Here is a 15,870-nt window from a genome sequence, read left to right as displayed (position 1 = left end):
GCTGCAGGTCACACAGCATGCAGGCGGCCAAGCCTGCACTCAAACCCCCACGTCTGGCTTCCTGGCCATTCCCCTGAACTCCCGGAGCTGGTAAACTCTGGTTTGTAGGGGAGAAGTGAGAGGTGCCGAGAACCGGTTCAGGCACTTTGGCAGGACTGGAGATGTCCCCTCAGGCCGGCCTGCCCTGAGGGCCTCTCTGGGGGCTACCTGCCCTTGTCATCTTCTCCTCCTCCTTGAAGGACAATCTTATTAACAATTACACCGTCCACAAACAGCTCCCTCCATGCAGGTGGTGGCTTTATTTAAAAAAAAAATCAAATTTAAAAAACAGGCTGGGCATGGTGGCTCATCCCTGTGATCCCAGCACTCTGGGAGGCCAAGGCGGGCGGATCACTTGAGGCCAGGAGTTTAAGACCAGCCTGGTCAACATGGCAAAACCATGTCTCTACCAAAAAATACAAAAATCAGGTGGGCGTGATGGTGCATGCCTGTAGTCCCAGCTATTCGGGAGGCTGAGGCAGGAGAATCACTTGAACCTGGGAGGCAGAGGTTGCAGTGAGCCTAGATTGCACCACTATACTCCGGCCTGGGCGACGGAGTGAGACTCTGTCTCAAAAAAACAAAAAACCACAAAAACAAACAAACAAAATAATAATAATTAAAATAAATAAATAAATTCATTAAAAAAATTTAAAAATATAGAGATGGGCTCTCGCTATGTTGTCATGCTGGTCTCGAACTCCTAGACTCAAGCAATCCTCCTGCCTCAGCCTGCCAAAGTGCTGGGATTACAGGCGTGAGTCACGGCGCCCAGCCTCCATTCAGGTGATGGTTTCTGAATTACCACCGCTCCCTGCAGATTCTGCCCACAGCGCCAGACCAGATTTTCAAAAACACTCTCTAAAGGCCTCTAAACTTAAGCAGGTCTCTCTGCCTCAGCACTACTGACATTTGCGCCGGGTCATTCTTTAAAGAGGGGGCCGTCCTGTGCGCTGTGGGGCATTTAGCAGCATCTTGGCCTCTACCCACCAGAAGCCAGTAGCATCTCTCCCTCCCCAGCTATGATAAGCAAAAATGTCTCCAGGAGACATTTGCCAAATATCACCTGATGGCAGAATCAGCCCTGGGCGAGAACCTCAGTTCACATACCTCACATACCCGCTAACTACAATCCCGTATATGTCTATTTATTTATTTATTTTGAGGCAGAGTCTCGCTCTGTCACCCAGGCTAGAGTGCAGTGGCGCAATCTTGGCTCACTTCAACTTCCGACTCCCGGGTTCAAGCCATTCTCCTGCCTCAGCTTCCTCAGTAGCTGGAATTACAGGTGCCTGTCACCACGCTTGGCTAATTTTTGTATTTTTAGTAGAGATGGGGTTTCACCATGTTGGCCAGGCTGGTCTCGAGCTCCTGACCTCAAGTGATCAGCCTGCCTCGGCCTCTAAAAGTGCTGGGATTACAGGCGTGAGCCACCGCACCGGGCCGAGAATACTGTAATAACACTGACAAAGGCACAGGTGGCTGTAATTCACTCCTCCTTAAAGAAGTGATGATACCAGGGCCGGGCGCGGTGGCTCAAGCCTGTAATCCCAGCACTTTGGGAGGCTGAGACGGGCGGATCACGAGGTCAGGAGAACGAGACCATCCTGGCTAACACGGTGAAACCCCGTCTCTACTAAAAAATATGAAAAACTAGCTGGGCGTGGTGGCGGGCACCTGTAGTCCCAGCTACTCGGGAGGCTGAGGCAGGAGAATGGCGTAAACCCGGGAGGAGGAGCTTGCAGTGAGCCGAGATAACGCCACTGCACTCCAGCCTGGGCGACAGAGCCAGACTCCGTCTCAAAAAAAAAAAAAAAAGGAAGTGATGATACCATCCGGGATTTACAGAGAACCCCCTCTACGGAAGGTGTTGGGTGCTGGTTTTTGATCACTGCTAAGTCATCCCTTTCTCTCCTTTACCCAGGAGGAACCACGTGTCGGGGTCACAGGGCCGGTCAGCAGCTGGGCAGAAGATGCCAAGTGGCCTCTGGGCACTTTCGGGAATGGGGGTCTCGAGGGGGCTGGTTTTAGGAGCTGGTTCTGGCTTGCTGTGGCCAAGTCACACAGAAGGAAACCATAGGTGGCAACTGCACTGTGACATTGGGGACTGAGCTGCCCTGGGCGGGGCCTGCAGAAATCGGATCTATCCTGGATAATCACTAGGAAACAAATCGGCGGCCAGGCCCTGTGGCTGATTGATGCCTGCCCACACTCCCGCCCCAAACATTGAGGCACACATGGCGGAAAGACAGATGGGTCCCCCGTCTCCATAACCGCGGAACAGTAAAACCCCCAGAACATTCAGGGAAGGCGGGGCTGCGGCAGGGGTGTCCCAGACCTTACGCTTTAGCTTTTAATCAACTTTCTCCAAATTCCAAGGAGACCTTTTTATGGCGCTTAAAATATACCCCGTAATTTTACTCTTCTCTTAGATGCAGCATTCCCCAAAATATAACTTCCCCTTTTGTCTAAAATAGCCTTAGATCATTCTAAACATCAGGGCTGTGATGTTTTATGTGGCAGGGCACAGAAAGGAGGCTGAGCGAGTACCTGGGGATTTGGGGGTGGGGTGCCCCTTCCGCCTGGGGGTCAATGCAGCCTCCACCCTCCCTGGTGGTGCCAGGGGCCTCAGCACTCAGCTGTAGGGCACCCCCACCCTCTCCATACCCACCAAAGACACCTTTGGCTCTGATGTGCCCCACTTTTCAGCTTGGAGAGGCCTCTCTGAGGTCTGTAGCCCTCTTTCCCACCCAGGCTGCCCCTCACAGCTCCCGCTGCTCTCTGTGCTCTGTGGGGGGAACACCCAGGCCTGCTGGTTTGTCTCCAGAGCTGGGAAAAGGCACCGGAGCGGGGAATGCTGCCGGGTCACACTGACCACTGCCTTGTTCCCGGCCGCCCGACTCCGGTTCGCCTGTCCTTGTGCCGTAATTCACTCTCCCTTAAAGAGGTGGCCCTCTGGCTTAATTATCCCCCAACTGTAAGCTCCAGTACACCCTCTGGTTCCTAATCACACTTCTGACACCCCAGATGCCAGCTTCCTCCTGGGGGGTTTGTGGCCTTGGGCATGTACCTCTGGTCAGGCTGTCTCAGCTACAGTGAGGAAGGGGGCTGGTGTGAGAGACCAGGAGGATGACAGGGTCCTGCTCGGTGACTCTGGGCCCATGGGTTCCATGATCCTCTTCCCACCGTGTCCCTGGCAGGTTGTGCACCCTGCAGGCAGGATACATGCCATCTCAGAGCTCAGGAGGCAGCTGGAAACCCTCCGAGAGATGGGGCCTGCTGGTGTTCAGCCTGTGAGGGGGTTCAAGGCAAGGAGGGAACCCTGCACAGCCCCTGCCAGCCTCAGCCAGGTCCCAAATGCATGGGCTGTACAATCACTCCCAGCTGCCTGTGGGGCAGAGAGACGGAGGGAGTTAGCTCTGCCGAACCCTGTAGGACATCTCTATCTGTGCCCTCCTTTCCTGACTCCCCAAATTGCTTTATGACTCTGTGTGGGGAAGTGGACGCTTATGAACACATATGTATGTCTATGGCACAGATACAAATGCAGAGATTCCAGTTGGTGATCTGGGCTGTCTGGATCTAGGATGGGAAGCTGGTTTCATTACATCTGGGAAGGGGGAGCTGAGCAGAAGATACCTGGGGGCCGGGTGCGGTGGCTCACACCTGTAATCCCAGCACTTTGTGGCGGCTGAGGCGGGTGGATCACTTGAGGTCAGGAGTTTGAGACCAGCCAGGCCAACACAGTGAAACCCTGTCTCTACTAAAAATATAAAAATTAGCCAGGCGTGGTGGTGGGTTCCTGTAATACCAACTACTCAGGAGGTTGAAGCAGGAGAATTGCTTGAACCCAGGAGGCGGAGGTTGCAGTGAGCCGAGATTACACCATTGAACTCCAGCCTGGGTGACCAAGCAAGACTCCATCTCAAAAAAAAAAAAAAAAGACATCTGTGAAATGTTCACCTTTATGGGGTTCTGGAACATTCTACAAAGTGGTGGATGTACTGGGGGGGACCAAGGAGAAAAAATTCCTATAAACGGCCAGGTAGTAAATATTTTCAACTTTGTGAGCCATGCAGTGTCTCGGGTGCAATTACTCGGCTCTGCACTCATGGTGCCAAAGATGCCAGGGATGATATGTAAATGCATGGACGTGGTTATGCACCAATAAAACTTTATTTGTAGAGATAGGCACTGGCAGATTTAACTCGTGGGCTGTAGTTTGCCAATCCCTGGTAGATACCAAAAGAAATGAAACCTTGATGGCGTGGTGGCATGTGGCTGTAGTCCCAGCTAATTGGGAGGCTGAGGCAGGAGGCTCACTTGAGCCTAGGAGGTTGAGGCTGCAGTGAACTATGACTGCACCACTGTACCTCAGTTTGGGTGACAGGGCCAGACCCTGTCCCTAAAAAAATTTTTTTTAAAGTTAAAAAAGATGAAAAGACACTAAAAAGACTAAGTGTCATATTAGAGGGGAAAAAAAAAAAAAGCGGAAAAGCAGCTGGGGGAACGAAAAGTGATAACGAAACGTGTCATGGTTCTGCCAAAGTGGGGAATCTCTGGCCGCTGATCCTGTTTCCGGGCAGTGGTTCTTGACTTGTTTCCTGCTGGGGAGATGCTTAAAGGAGGGAGACCTGAGCCATAGCCAGCACCTGGCACAGGTTTCAAGAAGTCACCCCAGTAGGACAGGGAGGACCACAGAATCCAGGGCGCACAAACCAGCACTCGCCTGGATCAGAAAACCGGCAAACCTCTTTGATTACATTCCTTTGCAAAAAACCCAGCAGGGAGCATGTCACCCTCAGTGCAGGCCAAGTCCTAAAATCAGGGACTGCGGTTTTTGGCATGGGGAGCAAGTCTTAAAAACAACATTGTAAGACGTCACTCAGTCCACCTGGAAGAGCAAGCTCTTGGAAAGCCAGATCCTCACACACCTAGGGCCGCTTCATCATTGGTGTCACGAGGACATGCCTGACCGTGGGTGGGCAGTGACCGGCTCCGGGTGGGCAGGGGGTGAGAGACGAGGAGGCACACCAGTCACCTCCCCCCAGGGATGAGGGAGAACACCGGACTGAAACTGCTTCCCACCACCCCTAACAGCCGCTCCACAATGGTGCCGAATATGGTCGGGTTGATGTGTAACTCCAATGGCACGATGTTACTAAGAAGAAAAGAATCTAAAAATATTTAGGCAGAGAACATCTGTTACAATGAAATCTATCTTGTCATCCAGTTGACCTAAAACAGCAGTTCTCAACTGGGGTGGTTCTGCTCCTCAGGGAACACCTGTCAACATCTGGAGACGTTTCTGGTTGTCGGGACTAGGGGCGGGGGTGCTATGGGCATCTAGTGAGCAGGGACCAGGATGCTGCTCAGTCCCCCACAATGCACAGGACAGCCTGGCCATAACAGAATGATCCAGCCCACATATCAACAGGGCAGTGGTTGGGAACTTGGGTTGGACCAGGAAGTCTGGCCTCTGTCCCTGAGGGTTTCTGATTGTGAGGTCTGAAACTGACCCCATATGATGGCTTATTCCGCTTTCTCGTCGCCTGTGGGGTTTGCCCTGCCCCATCTCCTGCCTGCCCTGCATTCGGACCCCAGCTCCTATTTCCTCCTCTGGGCTGCTCTGCAGACCCAGGGCCCCCCAAAACTGCTTCCCTCCACCTTTGTGCAAACATCCCGGGGAGGCCACACAGGAGAGGCAGCCAGAGATTGATTCTATCCTTGCTTCCTGTGGTGCCCGGGGTGCCCACCTCACCCCCCTCAGGGACCTTCGGTAGCTCGTGGTCAGGGCCACGTTGTACCTCCTCCTTCTGTCCTTGTACCACCCTGTCTCCCACACATGCCTGCCTGTGTGGATGGGTGACCCGGATGTTTGTGTGGATAACCATTCCACTGCTCAGCCTTTTGGATGGCCTGGGCTAGCCTGAGTCTTGACCGCTGGTGGGGCGAGGGTGGAGACTCCTGAGAGCCCTAATTCTGCCTCCTCTTTCCCCACCACAGCAGTGCACCCACCCGAGAGGAGGACGGGCACCCGGTGACCCTGGCCCTGCTCCCCCAACACGGCCCTGGACACACGGGCCTTCCAATCTCCCTTTGAAGTGCACCAGGCTGCTGCCCCGGACCCTCCTGAGTCCAAGCTCCCTGCCCACCCTGCTGCCCACTGATGCTCCCACCTTCCTTCTCCCTCAGCCCAGAGAAGTGACTCAGGGACCCTCAGCCTCAAATACCTCTGCATTCACGTAACACAGACACAACCCAAGCCACTGGGGGCTCCTGGACCCTTCGACAGACAGACGGGCGCTGATTGCAGGTATTGCTCTTCCTCAAATAAACGCTGGCTTCCCTTTGCTGCTCGGGACATGGGTGACTTCTGCCTTCTGAGGCCTTGGCCCCATCCTGACCCTGAACCTCCTCCGGTCTATGGCCCATGCCCTGAATCTCATCCCTGAAATGTCCCCCCATGAGGAGGGGAGCCACACGCCCCCTCTCAACACTTACTTCTGCCAAACTCACCTCGCCGCATGGCTAACAGCCAAGGGTTGGGTGAGTGCCTGGCTGGGAGGTGCCCCAGCTTGCTGTCTGCCCCCAACCCCTCTCTGACTGGGTCATGCAACAGGATGGCCTCTGAGGCCTGATGAGTGCTGGGGCTGTGGGGTTCTTTGTGTGGCTGGTGCACAGCCCTGGCTGCCCCATCAGCTGCTTGAACGAAGCACTCCAAACCAAATTCACCAGGACTGGCCTCCAGGCGGTGTCCCTGCAGCCATTTCTGACCCCCTCTCCTCCTCCCCTGGGACCTGTCTGTCCTCGGCTGTCAGCCTCAGATCTGGCACATCCCTGAGGCTGGGGTTGCTCCCAGGACTCCCCCTCTGTTGCACTTGCAAACGCTCCTGCCTGAGTCCAGGGTCCCTGTCAGCCAGCCCGTCCGCCATGCTCCCTGCAGCCAGCCTCCCTCTGGCCACTGGCTTCTCAACAGGCTGGAAAGGACATGCAGATGGACGTCCCTGCTGTGCCTGGGCACACCTGCCCCCGCCTCGGTTCCTCCCACCCCTGCTCCTGGTCCCACCTGGTGTCCCTCAGTGGCTCCAGCCATTAGCACGCCCGGAGCAGCCTGCTGGACGGGACTGCTCTCCTCCTTCCCAGGGCTCATGACAGTCTCCAGGAGATCCTCTGTGTGAGTGACAATCCTCCCACTCCCCAACATTGTTCTTGTGGGGGGCACTGATGGGGGAGGTTGGCCTGGATGGGGCAGGGGTCCAGGAAAATCCCAACCACATACCAGCCATACAAAGGAATGAAATGCTGATACAACTAGCGGGCAGAGAAACAAACCATAGTCCATCATCCATCCAGGCCATGGAATATGATGCAGTCATGAAAAGGAAGGAAGCACTGATCCATGCTATGATGTGGATGAATCTCAAGAACATGATGCCAAGTGAGAGAAGCCAGACACAAAAGGCCACAGAGTGTGAGAGATTCCATTGATCTGAAATGTCCACAACAGGCAGATCCGTAGAGACGGGAAGCAGATTAGTGGTTGCCAGAGCCTGGGAGAGGGAAGTGGGGAGTGACTGCTGATGGGGATGGGGTCTCCTTTTGGGGGGACGGAAATATTCTGGAACTGGATAGAGGCAATGGTTGCATACTACTGCGAGTGTACTAAATGCCACTGAATTGCACACTTTTGCCTGAGGCCAGGAGTTCGAGACCAGCCTTGCTGACATAACAAAATCCAGTCTCTACAAAAAAATAAAAAACATTAGCCAGGTGTGGTGGCGTGCCCCTGTAGTCCCAGCTGCTTGAGAGGCTGAGGTGGGAGGATCACTTGAGGCCAGGAATTTGAGGCTGCAGATGTAATTTAATTTACAGGCTTATAAACTGCAGATAAAATTTAATCTATATATTTATAAACTGCAGGTATAAATGTATCTATTTATAAATAGTAAATAGGTAAATTATATCTCGATAAGCTCTTAAACAGAAACCTCAACTTCAGAGGCATTAGAGTTGGCATATGCCCGGTTCAGGAACTTTCTATTTCTGCCACCCTTGCTGAGTGGTTCGTGTACCTCACGTCAGGTGGAAGGGGTCAGTCTGTCCACGTCAGGATGTGGCGAGGATGTATGAGATGATGCCCCCAACGCTGGGTGGAGGCTGGCATCCATCTGCGTCTCGCCCGACAGACTCAGGGGGAAAGGACGTGGCCCAGGCAGGTGTCCTTGAGGGTGGAGGTCGAGGTGGATAATGACACTGTGGTCTGGGTGACCTGCCCCAGTGCTGACTGTGGGTGGGGGAACAGAGCTAGTGGCCTGGCTGATGGCGGAGGGGCTGGGGAGTCGGGGGGAACATGAGACTGGGTTTGTGGGGCCCCTAAGGAGGAGCTCAGGACCTGGTCCAGGTAGATACAAGTCCTAGGTTCCTTTGCCCCAAGAGGGGGGTCTAGGGCAGTGGCTAGCTCAGGACCCTTCCTCAGTCCCTCACTGGAATGTCCTGGGATTGGCACGACTTCGGGTGAGCTTGGCTCCACCAGCTGGGGGCGTCCCTCTGTGGCCCGCAGCCCATCACTGTCACCGTGTCCCACTGTGGGCCAGGCCAGGGGCTCCATGGAGTCTGGGGACCCCTGGGACAACAGCCTGACAAGCAAGGATCCTTGTTTTATTTCTGCTTTCAGAATGAAAACTCCACGCACGCCGCCAGCTGCACTTGCTACAGTTCAGGACGGATGAAGGGAACTCCAGCCTTTGGCCCCTTGGACTCAGCCTGCTCTCAGAAGGGCACCGAGGCGAGTGCCTGGTAGATCTGAGGCTGTGGGCGAAGGGAGAGGAGCGTGTTCTGGGTGTGCTTTGCGGCGAGCCCCCATGGCCGATGCCGTGGGCTGCTCTATCCGCAGCCCCTGGGCTGTCGAGGGGCGCCTGCACTGGGAGGCTGGAGGCCACATGGAGGACGGGGAGACCCATGGCTTCTGCAGCCCCCAGACTTGGTGAAAGGTGATGGCAACAGTTAACTGCAGTGGCGGACAGATCAGCTGATTGGAACCGGCTTTCCACAGTGCTCCCTTCCTGTTTTTTGGTCAGCATTGCACAGCAAGGCTGCAACCCTTGCTGGGGGTGGGGGTGGGGGTGGGGAGGTGCGCCCAAACCTCAAAACAGCTCAACTTCTCCTTTTGGGGAGCTGAGAAAAAAATCCCCAATCGATACTGTGAGTTGTGCTGATCTCCGGCTTTCTGCAGCCTGGGCGAGAGAGGGGAGAGCAGAGAGGCAGCCTGAACGGGGGGCCGGGGCTCAGGCCGGGTTGAAACCCCGGGTTAGGCTGTGGCTGTCTGCAGTGTGGCCTGGGGAATCCACCTGTGGTGGGTTGACTTGTGGCTTCCCAAAAAGACATGTCTAAGTCTTGACCCCTAGAACCTGTGGCTGTGGCCTTATTTGGAAACAGGGTCTTTGCACACGTCATGAAGATAAGCGTTTTGAGATGAAGTGATCCCATGAGAGAAAGACAAGGGAGATTGGACACGCACAGGGGAGAAGACCAGGTGACGACGGAGGGAGAGGGCAGAGCAATGTGGCCACAAGCCCAGGAGCTCCAAGGACGACTGAAGCCACCAGAACCTGGGAGAGAGGCCTGGGACAGACTCTCCCTCAGAGCCTCCAGAGGGACCCAGCCCTGCCCACACCTTGATTTCCGACTTCCGGCCTCCAGAACTGTGAGAGAATCAACCACTGCTGTTTGAGGACTTCCAGCCCGTAAAATGTATAGACACCTCAGGAAACTTGTGCATCCACGTGTCTCTCTGGGGCTCAGTTTCCTCATCTTTAAAATGGGCAGAGCTGCCGTGAGGGCTTAGAGATGATGGAGGAAAATCAAGAAGCATAAACCCTGATACCCAGTGGGCCTGAGGCATGATTTAGCTAATTATTCCTCTTATTGGAAGATGATTCTTGGGGCCAGGCATGGTGGCTCACGCCTGTAATCCCAACACTTTGGGAGGCCAAGGAGGGCGGATTACTTGAGGTCAGGAGTTCGAGATCAGCCTTGGCCACCATGGTGAAACCCGTCTCTACTAAAAATGTAAAAATTAGCCGGGCATGGTGGTGGGCGCCTATAGTCCCAGCTACTCGGGAGGCTGAGGCAGGAGAATCACTTAAACCCAGGAGGCGGAGGTTCCAGTGAGCTGAGATTGTGCCACTGCACTCCAGCCTGGGGGATAGAGCAAGACTCTATCTCAAAAAAAGAAAAAAAAGAAAATGACTCTTAAGTTAGCACAGAACAGATGGAACTCATGGGTAATTTCTAAAAGCTCAGTGGCTGCAATGAACAGTGATTGGGTCTTATGGGAAGAACTCAAAAGACAGTGGTTCTATTCCCAGGGGACATCAGCAGTGCCTGGAAGCTATTTTGTTAATACCTCTCTAATCAAATGAAATGTCTGGGGACACTTCTGGTTGTCACACCTGCGGGGTGGGGAGTGCTCCTGGCATCTGTTGGGTGGAGGCCAGGGATGCTGTTCAATGTCCTTCAATGCACAGGACGACTCTTTCCCCAGAGAACGATCCAGCCCTGAATGTCAACAGAGCCGAGGTTGAGAAATCCAGCTCTCCGTGAAGACAATCATATCCCTTTGCAAACAGTCGCCCCAGGAAGCACGTTTATTGCCATGACGTGGATTTGGCTCAAGCCTGTTTTGGAAGCCAGCGTGGGCACCACCCTCGAGCAGCTTAGAACCGCTGGAGAAAACCGGCCTCGCCAGCCCCCACTGCTGAGGCCCCAAGCAGGGCGGCCTGGCAGGACCAGGGGTCTGACTCACGGAGGGTGACTAATGGCTGTCGAAGGCATACTGGAGACTGTGCAGGCGTGGAGGCTGGAGGGAGCTTTGCTGGCATCCGGGGAGGAATTACCGGTACCCAAGACAATTGCGGATCTGGGGCAGACCTCGAGGACCCAGGCACAAGATGTCACCAAGTGGGACTTGCCAGGGGCCAGGTGGGACCTGAAGCTGGCCAGGTGGGACTCTAGGACTCTACGGGGGATGCTGTGGGCTGACTTGTGCTCCCTGTCCCCAAAATTATATCCACATCCTCACCCCTGGAAACTGTATGTGACCTTATTTGGAAATAGGGTCTTTGCAGATGCAATTAGGTAGGATGAGGTCATGCCGGAGTAGGATGGGCCCTACATCCCATGAGTGGTGTCCCTGTTGTAAGAAAGCCACGTGAAGACACGGACACACAGGAAGAACACCCCTGATGGTAGAGACTGACGTGATGTGGCCACAGGCCAGGGCACATCTGCAGCCGCCAGAGAAGCTGGAAGAGGCCTGAAGCATCCTCCTCCAGAGGCGGGAGGGAGCGTGGCCCCGTGGACACCTTGATTTCAGACTCTTGGCCTCCAGGACCATGAGAGCCTTCATCCCTGTTGTTGGAGACTCCCTTGCCCCTAACACTTTGTTACCTAAGCAACAGGAAACTCATCCACGCCCTGGAGGGTCCCAGGGAGATGGAGCTGTGGAGGCAGTAACGTGGTGGGGAGGACATGGACCCTGAACTGAGACCTAGGTGGCAATCCTGCCTCCTGGCCATTCCACGTTGAAACCTTGGGGCTGGGTGTGTCATTTCTGTGGGGCTCAGGTGTTCACCCACCTGCCTGGTCCCATTTGGCAAAATGTCTGACATGGTAAACATTGGATCTACCCTCTCGTTCATTCACCTACTAAATTTTTGTTGTTTATATTTTTGACACAGGGTCTTGCTCTGTCACCCAGGCTGGAGTGCAGTGGTGTGATCATAGCTCACTGCAGTCTTGAACTCCCGGGCTCAAGCAATCCTCCCACTTCAACCTCCTGAGTAGCTGGGACCATAATTTTTTATTTTTATTTTTAATTTTGAGATGGAGTTTTGCTCTTGTTGCCCAGGCTGGAGTACAATGGTGCGATCTTGGCTCGCTGCAACCTCCGCCTCTCATGTTCAAGCCATTCTCCCGCCTCAGCCTCCTGAGTAGCTGGGATTAGAGGTGCCTGCCACCACACCCGGCTAATTTTTGTATTTTTAGTAGAGACGGGGTTTCACCATGTTCGCCAGGGTGATCTCGAACTCTTGACCTCAGGTGATCCACCTGCCTTAGCCTCCCAAAGTGCTGGGATTATAGGCATGAGCCACTGTACCCAGCCTAGTTTTTAAAATTTTTGGTAGAGATGGGGTCTTGCAATGTTACCCAGGCTGGTCTGGAACTCCTAGGCTCACGCAATCCTCCTGACTCAGCCTCCTGACTCTGGGATTACAGGTGTGAGCCATACATGCTGAATTTCCAAGGTCACTGTTTTATCTCTGATGTGGATGCCAGGCACTGATGTTTTGGCCTGGAGAGCCATCGAGCCCCCTGGCCACCAGGTAGGAGGACACTGGGGCCACTGGCAGTTTCACTGTGGCTGAGTCTCAGAGCTGGGATGACGCCAGGGTGGCCTCGGGACCCCAGAGCTGGGTTGCATCCACGTCTGCTCAGAACCTCTACAGTTCCTGCGTCACCCAGAGTCCTCTCTGAGTTCTACCTGGGGAGAATTTTGTGTTCACTTTGGCCACCACATAGTCCAGTGTCTGTATCACAGTCTGCCACATAGCAAATGCTCACACAGCGATGAATGGGTGGTCTGGGTTTATAATGTAATGCACACAAGACAAAGCATATTAAAAACCGCTGAAGTGGGAGGATCACTGGAAGCCAGGAGTTCGAGACCAGCCTGGGCAATGTAGTAAGACTGTCTCTACAAAAAATTTAAAAATTATCCAGGCATGGTGGTGCACACCCGGAATCCCAGCTACTTGGGTGGTTCGGGGGGGAGGATTGCTGGAGCCCAGAAGCTCCAGGCTGTGGTAAGTGACGATTGTGCCACTGTAATCCAGCCTAGGTAATGGAGACACAGGACAGGACAGGACAGGACAGGACAGGACATGAACAGAACAGAAAGAAAATGGACATTCTATAGTGAAATTGCTCAGCGGTTTTATTGAAAGCTGATGTAAACAATGACAATGAATCTCTGTGTTACTTGTACAGGAGAAAACAGAAATAGGCTACATATGTCGGACGAGGGCTAAGTTGTATGACCCCAATTAATGTCTTGCTGATGACCTCAGAGAGGAAGAGGAACTGAAATGCATTCCGTAGGCACTGCTTAGATGTGATTTCAGTGAAATGTGCATGGCAGCTCTCAGCTTGTGAGGACTAACAAGAGGCCAGAGGTCAAGGCTCCAGGGAGGGTGGGGTCTGACCCTGGCCCCAACTCCCTCTCTCCACTGAGGGGGCTCTCAGGATCCTAAATGTGAAGAAACTGACATATTCATATAATGGGCTATAATTCAGCAAAATAAATGAGCTCTCAAGCCACAAAAAGACATGGAGGAATCTCCCCTCCCCCTTTTTTGGGGGGGACAGGGTCTCACTCTGCCACCTAGGCTGGAGTCTAGTGGCCCGACGTTGACTCACTACAGCCTCAACCTTCTGGGCTCAGGCAATTCTCCTGCCTCAGACTCCCAAGTAGGTGGGACCACAGGCACACAGCACCATACCTGGCTAATTTTTGTATATATATATATATTTTTTGTAGAGACGGGGTCTTGTTATTTGCCTAGGCTGATCTGGAATTCCTGGGCTCAAACGATCCTCCTGCTTCGGCCTCCCAATGCACTGGGATTACGTAAGCCACTGCGCTGGACCGACATGGAGGAACCTTAAATGCACGTTGTGAAGTGGAAGAAGCCAGTCTGAAAAGCCTGTACACTGGGACTCCAACTACAGACAGCCGGGAAGAACCAGAACTATGGAGGCAGTCAGAAGAAGCGTGGTTGCCAAAGATTATGGAGGGATGAACAAGGGGAGCATGGAGGAATTTTAGGGCAGTGACACTACTCTGTGACACTCCAACGGCGGATACATTCATTATACTTTTGTCCAAACTCAAAGAACTTGCAACACCAATAACCCTAATGGAAAGTATGGCTGTTAGTCAGTAACAGTGTCAATGTGGATTTGAATCAGTTGCAACTGACACATCACGCTAATGCAAAATATAAAGAACGCGAGAACATGGGGGTGGGAGGGGTACATGGGAACTCTCTGCACTATCTGCTGGGTATTTCTATAAACCTCAAACTGCTGTAAAACAACTAAAGTCTGTTTTTTTGTTTTTTTTTTTAGAAAGCGGGGCTGGGTGCGGTGGCTCACGCCTATAATCCCAGCATGTTGGGAGGCCAAGGTGGGAGGATCATTGGCGTCCAGGAGTTTGAGACCAGCCTGGGCAATACAGTGAGACCCCCATCTCCACAAAAAATAAAAAATAAAAATGAAAAATAAGCAGACCCCACACCCAGAGGTGCAGACCCCTGAGGCCACACGCTGCCCCTGGCCCTCACCAGGTGACGATGGTTGTGTTGTTCTGAGACATGTGGATGCACCTCATCCTAAAACCCTTGGAATGATGGGTGCTGTGTGGTCACTTCTGCAGCCCTGTGGCCACAAGACTCACCCACAGCGGCACACAGAGGGCTCCCGTGGGGTTTGGCTGATCAGGGCACTGAACAGCGGACAGAGGGCATGAGGCATGAGAGCCTGGGTTGGTCCCTTCTCTGCTGCCTCTACAGTGGAACCAGTGGCCCCCTCCCCTTGCCCACTCTGTGACAATGCCTTCCCATCCCCTTAACCCCCAGGCCTGCCGTACGCCTTGCTGGCTTCCTTCCACCCTGCCGGTGCCCCTAGAAATGCCCCATTATGAAGCACTCCTCAAACTGGTTTGAATGCGCCAGCCTTTTCTTTCAGGCACCTTGAGAAGGAATGGCCATGATCTGGAAGCCAAATGTGTATTAACTGTGACCCTTTTTTGTTTTTTTTTTTTTTTGAGACAGAGTTTCACTCTGTCACCCAGGCTGGAGTGCAGTGAAGCAATCTTGGCTAACTGCAACCTCCACCTACCGGGTTCAAGTGATTCTCCTGCCTCAGCCTCCCAAGTAGCTGGGATTACAGGCACGCACCACTATGCCTGGCTAATTTTTATATTTTTAGTAGAAACAAGGTTTCATCATGTTGGCCAGGCTGGTCTCAAAGTCCTGACCTCAGGTGATCCACCTACCTCGGCCTCCCAAAGTGCTGGGATTACAGGCATGAGCCACCACACCCAGTGACTTTTTATTTTCTGTATTTTTGATGCTCTGACATCTGGGGCCAGGCTGACCCCAGAGAGACGGCCCTTTCCAATTCCTAGATTGGTTCTAGCCAATTCCTAGAGATGGTTCGGGTCTTGCCTTCCATATGCAAACCAACTAGCCCAGAGCCTACACCCCAGCCACCTCCTCTGTGGGGCTCTCACACTCTAGCCCACTATCCCCTGCTCTCATCACCCCAGGCCCTGGCACCTAACAACAAGGGGCAGCCCTTATGCCCCAGAGTCCATTGAAATAATTCAAACAAGCCAATCCTACGCCAGCTTACTCTGCCTAGCACATTCCGATGCATGAAAATCACAATAAAGGTTCCTGCCTCTCTCCGCTCCCTTTTTCCCTCTCTCCCTCAGTCTCCTGACGTGTTCCAGTGCTTCCCCCTGTGGCCTTCCATGGCATTGCACCCTCTTTAGGGAACTGTGAGTAACAAACTCTCTTTCCAAGGGCAGTTGCATCCTGACCAGTTGGCCTCGCAGTACCTGAATAATAACAACTATCAGAAAACCTCCACTTTTTCTCTCTTTAGAGGAAGGGTCTCTTTCTGTTGCCCAGGCTGGAGTGCAGTGGTGCGATCATAGCTCCAACTCGTGGGCTCAATTGATCCTCCCGCCTTAGCCTCTCTAAT

The 15,870-nt window shown here is 53.4% G+C and overlaps 1 protein-coding gene across 8 annotated transcripts in view; it reads right to left on the bottom strand.

Moving 5' to 3' along the window:
- MYO9B (myosin IXB) overlaps nucleotides 1-15,870 on the bottom strand; it is a 138,210-nt gene that overhangs the window by 96,401 nt on the left and 25,939 nt on the right. The window lies entirely within an intron of this gene.

Source organism: Macaca fascicularis, chromosome 19 (assembly GCF_037993035.2).
Source record: "Macaca fascicularis isolate 582-1 chromosome 19, T2T-MFA8v1.1".
NCBI classification, from domain to species: domain Eukaryota; kingdom Metazoa; phylum Chordata; class Mammalia; order Primates; family Cercopithecidae; genus Macaca; species Macaca fascicularis.
The sequence above is the reverse complement of the archived record's forward strand: the minus strand, read 5'-3'. Positions and strand labels throughout refer to the sequence as shown.